Genomic DNA, 10,000 nt, shown 5'->3' with positions numbered 1-10,000 from the left:
GATTGTCATTGCGATTGTGGTTTTCGGTGTGATTAACCAGGTGCGCTTGTACTGACGCGCACCGCGTGTGCGTTTCCACGGCCGCAGTTCTGCACACGGAGCAAGTCGCTGATGAAGCGGCGCTTCTGTGATTCAGCTCCAGCTGAACAGAGCGCCTGTGTTCTGATTGGATCGGTGTGGGGGCGGGGCCGCAGTGTCAGGGCGGGGTCCCCCGGGTCACGGGTAGTGGGTGCTCCGAGCCGCTGACCTCCGACCCGCTCCGGGTGCCCCTGCCAGCATTCATGCCCCGGGGCAGAGCCTCGGCGCTGGGAAAGAGGTGGCCTGCGTGCCCCCTGAGCACCCGAAATGCACATTCCCCACCACCATGCTCCCACACAGGGAACATTATTCTCCCCATCGCTCCCACTAAATTCCCAATAAGCAATTTCCATTACTATTTCAGGGACAGAAATACAGCCCGGCTTCTCTAACACAGTCCGGTGCTCTGCGCTGCTGAGAGCTCTAACACAGCCCGGTGCTCTGCGCTGCTGAGAGCTCTAACACAGCCCGGTGCTCTGCGCTGCTGAGAGCTCTAACACAGCCCGGTGCTCTGCGCTGCTGAGAGCTCTAACACAGTTCTGCTCTCTTTCCTGCTCTAACACAGTCAGATCTCTGTGCTGCTGAGAGCTCTAACACAGTCAGATCTCTGTGCTGCTGATTGGTATAGAGACACAGAGACTTACTTTACAGGGAGGATTACTTTACAGGACTCTAAGCAAAAAAGCTAATCATCTGGAAAAGGGACAGATTCATGCACACACACACACACGCAAACACTTAAATGGAATGCATATGCCAGCAAGACAATTTAGCTATCCAAAATGTAGACATATATAAAAAAGCTATATAGCATTCTCCAACAAACTTTAAAACCAAGCTTAATTTTGTGGAAAATGAGATGAATAAATTCCATTAAAACAACCACAGTCCACTGTAGAGAGAGAGAGGAAGAGAGAGAGATGGAGATGGGCCTCATCGTGGGGAACGTGAGCCAACATACAGAGGCGTTTGTGTTTGTGTTCTGATCTCGATCTCGATAGAAGTGGCCGCGCTGTGTGTGTGTATGCGTGGGTACATTAGAGTGCGTGTGTATCTGCGCAGTGTCTGTAAATGAGTGCATGCGTAGGGTTTATGTGTGTGCCTGTGTGACTGTGCTTTGTGTGTGTTTGTGTGGGGTGAGCATTTGTGAATGGGTGTGTGTGTAGTATGTCAGTGCATTTGAACGTGTGTGTGTATGTGTGTGGGTGTGTGTCTACAGTGTGTGTGTGTGTAGTATGTCAGTGCATCTGAACATGTGTATGTGTGTGTGTGTATGTGTGTGGGTGTGTGTCTACAGTGTGTGTGTGTTTACAGCGTGTGTGTACAGTGTGTGTGTATGTGTGTGTACAGTGTGTGTGTAGTGTGTGTGTGTGTTTAAAGTGTGTGTGTAGTGTGTATGTGTAGTGTGTGTATGTGTGTGTACTGTGTGTGTAGTGTGTATGTGTAGTGTGAGTGTGTGTGTGTGTGCGTGTGCGTGTACACTGCAGTCAGGTTGTGTAGTGCTCGTACTGGATACACAGCGGACTGGAGCTGAGCTGAGCTCTGTCTGGGATGGAAGCCCTCGCTGTTCCGCCCTGTCTGGGCACAGCAACGCTGGCTGAGTTTCCCCAGGAAGCGCTCTTCTCCTCTGGATATATTATTACTGCATTTATGCGTCCTCACTTCCTGCTGAGCCATCCTGGCGCAGCGACCTCTCCCTGTGTTATAGTTGGAAGTCTCTGTGTTGCGAAAGTGTGGTCTCTCTCTCTCTCTCTGTTTCTCAGCATGGAGTTTGGTGCCGGCATTGCACCAGAGTGGGTCTCAGTGTTATGTTGGCGTGTTGCGCAACTCTGTCATAACAGTGCGGTCTCTCCCTCCATCTCAGAGGTGTGGTCTCTCCCTCCCTTTGAGATGTGTGGTCTCTCTCTGTCTCACAGCGGTGTGTGGAGTGACTGTGTTACAGGGGGGTGGTCTCTCTGTCTCACAGCGGTGTGTGGAGTGACTGTGTTACAAGGGGGTGGTCTCTCTGTCTCACAGCGGTGTGTGGAGTGACTGTGTTACAGGGGGGTGGTCTCTCTGTCTCACAGCGGTGTGTGGAGTGACTGTGTTACAGGGGGGTGGTCTCTCTGTCTCACAGCGGTGTGTGGAGTGACTGTGTTACAGGGGGGTGGTCTCTCTGTCTCACAGCGGTGTGTGGAGTGACTGTGTCACAAGGGGGTGGTCTCTCTGTCTCACAGCGGTGTGTGGAGTGACTGTGTTACAGGGGGGTGGTCTCTCTGTCTCACAGCGGTGTGTGGAGTGACTGTGTTACAGGGGGGTGGTCTCTCTGTCTCACAGCGGTGTGTGGAGTGACTGTGTTACAAGGGGGTGGTCTCTCTGTCTCACAGCGGTGTGTGGAGTGACTGTGTTACAGAGGGGGTGGTCTCTCTGTCTCACAGCGGTGTGTGGAGTGACTGTGTTACAGGGGGGTGGTCTCTCTGTCTCACAGCGGTGTGTGGAGTGACTGTGTTACAGGGGGGTGGTCTCTCTGTCTCACAGCGGTGTGTGGAGTGACTGTGTTACAGAGGGGGTCGTCTCTCTGTCTCACAGCGGTGTGTGGAGTGACTGTGTTAGAGGTGTGGTCTCTCTGTCTCACAGCGGTGTGTGGAGTGACTGTGTTAGAGGTGTGGTCTCTCTGTCTCACAGCGGTGTGTGGAGTGACTGTGTTACAGGGGGGTGGTCTCTCTCTGTCTCACAGCGGTGTGTGGAGTGACTGTGTTAGAGGTGTGGTCTCTCTGTCTCACAGCGGTGTGTGGAGTGACTGTGTTACAGGGGGGTGGTCTCTCTGTCTCACAGCGGTGTGTGGAGTGACTGTGTTACAGAGGGGGTGGTCTCTCTGTCTCACAGCGGTGTGTGGAGTGACTGTGTTACAGGGGTGGTCTCTCTGTCTCACAGCGGTGTGTGGAGTGACTGTGTTACAGGGGTGGTCTCTCTCTGTAATCGAGAAGCCGTCTCCAGGGTCTCCTGGGCCTGTAGTGAAGCTGAAGACGCGCTGATGGGGAAATCGCTTTCCAGCAGTCCGGCCAGTGACAGCAGGGATAAGTAAACACACGGCACCCTGGGAAATGAATGAATCAGAGGGGATAGGACGCCGGTCGCTGCTGTTCTTTCTCTCTTTTTCGCGCTGTTTGGACGGACGTGAGAACAGCGAGGAGCGAGTGAGAGAGAAAAAATCTGAGAGAGAAACTGAAACAGGCGAAAAAGAAAGGGGGAATAGAAGGAGAGAGAGGACAAGGAAGGGCAAAGGGAGTGAAGGAGAGGTAGAGGAGGAGGATAAAGACGGGAGAAAGAGGGGGAGAGGGGAGGGGTAGACGCCGGGGAGTGTGTGGTGGTTGGCTGTCCTCCAAAGTGGGCGAGGCAGGCAGCCGTGGGAGAGAAGGAGCTACAAGCAAACACCTGGCAGAGGACTGGGTCACCTACACACACACACACACACACATACACACACGCACACACACACACACACACACATACGCACTATACGCACACACACACACACACATACTCGCACACACACACACAATCACACACACACACATACGCACTATACGCACACACACACACACGCACAAACACTACACACGCACACACACACACACACACGCACAAACACTACACACGCACACACACACACACATAGGCACAAACACTACACACACACACACACATACGCATTATACGCACACACACACACAATCACACACACACACACACACACACATACGCACTATACGCACATACACACACACACACACACATACGCACAAACACTACACACGCACACACACACACACATATGCACAAACACTACACACACACACACACACACACACATACGCACTATACGCACACACACACACACACACGCACTATACGCACACACACACACACACACACAAACACTATACGCACACAGACACACACATATATACACACACACAAACACATCTATACACACACACACACACACACAAACACACCTATACACACACATAAATGAGTAGCATGTGTGTGGGAAAAGTAGTTTGCGTAGGTATTTTTGGGATCTATAGAGTCATGTGGGAGTAGTGTGAGCAGGTAGAACAAGGGCAGAATAACAACAACAAAAGTTGATGTCTGTTGTACATCTAATACCTCTGTCAGCTTCACACCTGTTACATGATTTGTGTCGCTACGGTTACACGACTCCCTGTACCCCCCCGTCTGACAGAAGAGGGCTGTTTCCTGTGGTTTTACCCCCCTGCCTGACCCCCTCGGTGGCCTGCACTGACCCCACTCTAAAGGGCTTTCACACCCCATTACCGCACTGAAAAGAGGGGTATCAGCTTTCCCCAGCAGGGCGGCTCCCAATCCTTCAGTTTCGCTCTTCCCTCCCCCCCCCCCCCCCCCCCCCCTCTTACCTGCACTCAGGTGATTGGAGATCTGATCGGGTGTCGAGCGGGTTAGCGGGTTAGCGGGGTAGCGAGAGTGGTGAGGTGTGTGTGTTTTTTTTTTTCTGCGAAAACTCATTTGTCTCACTCGAGCTCGGGCCCGACGCTTTTTCTTTTTTTTAACAGTCACGACGACAAACAGCCAACCGCTCTGCGGAAAGAAAAAAAAAAAAAACGTTTCCCTGGCGTGTCTGAACAGACCCTCGGTCCGTTTGATTTCCCGACGTCAGCCTCGACGGGGCGAGCCGTCCGGTGGGGCCCCTCCCACCTTTTTTGCCGCGAGCGGCGAGATAAGGAAGCCGAGCGTAAGTTCACACGCCGCGCCATCGCAAACCGACTTTTTTTCGGGAGCCGGAGTGGCTGCTCCCCGTGGCTGCTCCCCGTGGCTGCTGCTGAGGCGCTTCAAACGGGCGGGGCGGCCTTCGGGCGCAGGGAACTAACAATCAGAAACGAGAGACAGCGAGCAGTTAGCTGGGCCTCGGCTCTGTCTTTCAGGAAATCGCATCACGTTACATTACAGTACATTACATTACATTACAATACATTACATTACATTACATTACAATACATTACAATACATCACATCACGTTACATTACATTACAATACATTACATTACAATACATTACAATACAATACATTACAATACATTACAATACATTACAATACATCACATCACATTACATTACATTACAGGCATTTAGCAGACGCTCTTATCCAGAGCGACTTACACAACTTTTTGCACAGCATTTACGTTGCATCCGTTTATACAGCTGGATACATATATGCCGCAGCAATATTGGTTAAGTATCTTGCTCAGGGGTACAATGGCAGCGCCTAACTCAGGAATCGAACCAGGTCCTTACCCATCGTGCTACACTGCCGCTTCAGACTAAGAATGTCTTCACAGGGGTTCCTGGTGAACGCTGTTGGGAATCAGAGCGGCTGTTACCCCCGAGCTCTGTGGAGCGTGCTCAGTCATGCATTTGTAAACAGCTCGGAGGCACAGCTCGTGATTTTGTTACATATATCCTCCTGGGACCCGCCAGCTCATTTCTGTCCCCTGTGGGGACACAAGTGAGTCTCAAGAATCATGAAGCTGCACTTCAAGTGTGTAAATAAAAAATAAAATAAGGTAAAAGTAAAATGAACAATATTTTTTGAAAACATTTTCCCTACGTTTTTGTTATCCAAAGGCGCTGGTATTATTCTGTCAAAAATACTTCTGCCGGATCCCAGGAAGACGTGCGCTGGATAGGTGAGACAGCGAGAAGCCCATGAGTGTGATGAGAGGAGCCAGATAAATGATTCAGTGTGTTACGTCCCCTGCCTCTGCTTGCCTGGGTGGTGCAGGTGGAGGTAGTTGCTTAATTACCTAATTGCCTGATTGCCTCCGCCTGCCTGTGGCCCAATATAAGCCCAGTAGTATGAGGCAGAAGAGATTCTGCTTTTGGGGCTTGTGTGGACATCTTTGGTTTTGTGAACGCTGTGTTTTCGTTTGTTTTAGTTTGTGCCTTAGTTTGCGATTTCGATTAATAAATGTCTGGGTTTGTGTTTAGGTCAGTTTCAGTTTGTTTTTTTGGTTTGGTGCGTTCGTTTGGCTTCTCTCTGCACGTAAAATGGGGCGCGCTTTATTGGGCAGGACACGCAATTCGGCTGGCACGCAAAGCAGAGACATTTAAGGCAAGGGAACGCGCAACTATGGTCTTATCTCCGGGCGGTTTCTGGAGCAAATTAGCCGAAGCAAAACAAACCGAAAACGGTTTACGGGAATGGCCTTTGCGTCCGTTTTTTGAAGTCGCGTAAGCGCAGGAGCTGATCCAAGATTTTTTTTTTATTTCGAAGGTGGGGTCCGCTCTGAACGTCCCTCCTACTCATTGTGTTTTTAGTGTTTTTGTTGTTTTTACAATGTACTCACGTTCAAATCATCATAGGGCCTATTCATTTTTATGTTTTTTAATTATATTTTGCCCATGAAAGAAAGAAAGAATGCTTATTAAAATGTCAACACAGACTAAATTCAAGCATAATTAAGCATGTCTGGTTACTCAAGTTATCACTTGAAAGTCCATTTAAGAGTAAAAGTGGCTATTCTCAAAAGAAGCCCTGGCCCTCCCTTGTGAAAAGATTGGGGACCCCTGCTCTAAAACATGAAAATATTTACAGCTTATTAAAATTCTGGGATTGCAACTGCGGTCGGAACAAAAACCAAGCGTACGCAGTGGACCCCCAGGACCGAGTTTGAGAAGCACAGCTCCGCGGTCTGAGTTCCCAGGCTGCTGTCTCCAGGCCTGGACCCGGTCAGGATCCGTCTCCAGGCCTGCACTCGGCCAGGGTCCGTCTCTGCTTTGTGTCGCAGGCGGTGAGAAGATGCAGGGGCCTCTTCAGTGTCAGATAATGATGGCGTCCGGCCTGCGTGCAGGCTGCATTGTCCCAACGGCCCAATTAAGAGTCTGTTTGTTTTATTATTTGGGTTACGCACTGATTTGCAGCCGGTGAGCGGTGCTGATCTGAGCATGGCGTAAGTTTGAATTATAGAAAGTTTCAGCGCCTGCTGACCGTGGAAGCTCTTTTCTGGGTTCATTTAGTGAGTTTCTGCTTCTAAACTGTAGCACAACTTTGGGACTTTTTAGATGCGAGATTTTGCTGCTCTTTATCTATATATTTATTGTAAATTGAAACAGATATATTATTATTAGCCAGCACGCTGTATATATAGTTCATATTTCCAAATATATTTGAGAGCTTTCAACCTTGCACAGAGTACAGAGGCAAAATTTGAAATCCTAAATTTCAGGCATATACAGTGCAGCATGTAACTAATTGGACAGTGATACAATTTTTGTTGTTTCGGCTCTGTACTACAGCACATTGAACATTGAAAATATGAATATGAGCTTAAAGTGCAGGCCATCAGTTTTAACGCAAGCATGTTTACATGCATATCAGAGTAACCTGCGCTTTTTATACATGGACCCCCATTTTAGGGGACTAGAAGTAACTGGACAATGGGCTGCTCACCAATTTGTCATTGTGTCATTCGTTCATGTACAGGAAAGCCAGTACCATTTATATTAGGAGTCTGTTGGTGTTGTTATCTTTCAACTTGAGGACCCTTAGAAGTGTCAATGCCAGTAAAGCAGGCCATCATCCACCCAGCACCCCCCCCCCCCCCCCCAAATGAACTATTTCAATCACAACACAAAATCATTAACACACATTGCAAACAACAACATTTTTAGTTCTCCATTCGAAAGTACATTGCGTTCAAATACTTCATAATGTTGACATGGGTTAATGTCATTATAACTGCGGAAATTCCATTTCGTTCCATGCGGTCAGAATGAGTCTGAGAACTATACTTACTTGGTGAGATTGGGATCTTTTTCCACACTTCATCACATTTGTGCTTTTTTCAAAGATAGTGTTTATCTTTTATCTTTGTTGCCAGGGCCCAGTTCTGACAGTATTGCTCAGGAAACCGTACCACTTGTTGTTTGTGACGGCAGGACCATGTAATCAGCACGGATTTGACTTCCGTGCTGAAGAGTGTGCCGGACTCAGATCACACAGCTGTTTCACACCTGTTTCTCTGTCATCGTTCCTTCCCTCCGCTATCCTTTCTTTCTTGCCTTTTCCTCTCTAGCGCCTTCTTCCTCTCATCTCCAGGTATCCGAGGCAGCTGTAAGAACGATAAGCTGCTCTGTTGTGTAGAGTGTTGTGTAAGTCGCTCTGGATTAAGAGCGTCTGCTAAATGCCTGTAGTGTAATGTAACGTGATGTAATGTGATGTAATGTAATGTAAGGCTCTGCAGTCATTTGTCAGTAAAACAAATTCTCCTTCAGCATAGTATCCATCGCTCGCCATCCCCTATCACTTTCCCCGAGTTTGGGGGGTCCATTCTGGGCCAGGTGAGGGTGGGTGCTGGGCGCTCTGCTTCTTCCTCCCAGGGCGGTGAGCTCCTGCACTCTGACTGCTGAGGCACAGCGATGCCCTGCAGGCCCGAGGAGTGGAGACGGGACGGGACGGGACGGGACGGGAGGGGAGGGGACGGGAGGGGGGGATCAAAATCAGGCGGCAGCCCCCAGGATCGTAGTGAGTGATGGCTGCCAGGTGCAGGGCCTGCACATAAAGGAGGGGGGGGAGGGGGGGTGGTACGGGGAAGCATTCAGAGATCTTGTCACTGGATAGGGCCTAAGAGTGAATTGGAACCCCCCCCACCCCCCCCCCCACCCTCACTTCCTCATCTCCCACCCTGGTCCACAAACCCCTCCCCCATTTTCCCGGATCATGATTGCACCCCCCCCCCCCCCCCTTTCCCAGTCCACAATTGCAGCTCCACCCCCCCCCCCCGCCCTCCGGTCTGTGATTTCAATCGTTGTCACGGAAACAAAAGGGGGAGGGGCCCCGAACCACAATTCTGTATTAGGACCCCCTAAAATGTTGGGGGTGGCCCCAGCCAGGTGTGTGTTTGCCATGTTTGCCTGTTTCAGTGGCTGGCTTATGAGAGCAGGCTGAACGGGAGCTGACCTGGTCCTGTGTGCCGACAAAACTCTCCAAGAATGCGTCTGAGAACCACAGCGCCAAAGATAATGTTGTTGCATGTGCATTTCAATGTGTGCGAGTGTGAGTTATTTTCTCACCGTCGGTGTGTGTGTGTGTGTGAGAGAGAGAGAGACAGAGAGAGTGAGAGAGAGATGGAGAGAGTGAGTGAGTGGGTGTGTGTGAGAGAGAGAGAAAGAGAGTGTGTGTGTGTGTGTGTGTGTGTGTGTGTGAGAGAGAGATGGAGAGAGTGAGTGAGTGTGTGTGTGTGAGAGAGAGAGAGTGTGTGTGTGTGTGTGAGAGAGAAAGAGAGTGCGTGTGTGTGTGTGAGAGAGAGAGAGAGTGCGTGTGTGTGTGTGAGAGAGAGAGAGAGTGAGTGTGTGTGTGTGTGTGTGTGTGTGTGTGTGTGTGTACACAGTAAAATGTTCAGTGTTAAATCAACTCTTACAGAGTACATGTGGTCCATGTTGGACTCATATGTCCTCTGTTGGAGTTGAAATAACAATGGCCATCAGACATTAGTGTATGTGTGCGTCTAAGCTTATGGGTTTGGATTTGTAAAGCGGAGGTAGGAGTGTGCCTGCGTGTAAAATTCAGGTAGCCATGAGTTTGTGTGTGTGTGTGTGTGTGTGTGTGGACGCATGTATATGTGTGTGTGGGCAAGTTTTTAGATGTGTGTGTGTGTGTGTATGTGTGTGTTTGTGTGCCTGCCATCACATATTACGTTCTTGTCTGAAATCTCAGCGTCTCTGACTGCAGTCTGTGTCTGTAAATATCACTGTAGACTTAATTATGACTCTGGGAAGTTTTCCAACGGAAATTTCTGAATCAACATGATAGACAAACTGCTAAAGAATTTGATTGGCACATTACCATACCATTCTAGCGAGACTAGAATTGTAAATCCGATATGCTACAGTGGACTGTTTCAAT

Source organism: Anguilla anguilla, chromosome 17, assembly GCF_013347855.1.
Source record: "Anguilla anguilla isolate fAngAng1 chromosome 17, fAngAng1.pri, whole genome shotgun sequence".
Taxonomy (NCBI): Eukaryota; Metazoa; Chordata; class Actinopteri; order Anguilliformes; family Anguillidae; genus Anguilla; species Anguilla anguilla.
Note: the sequence above shows the minus strand (reverse complement) of the source record.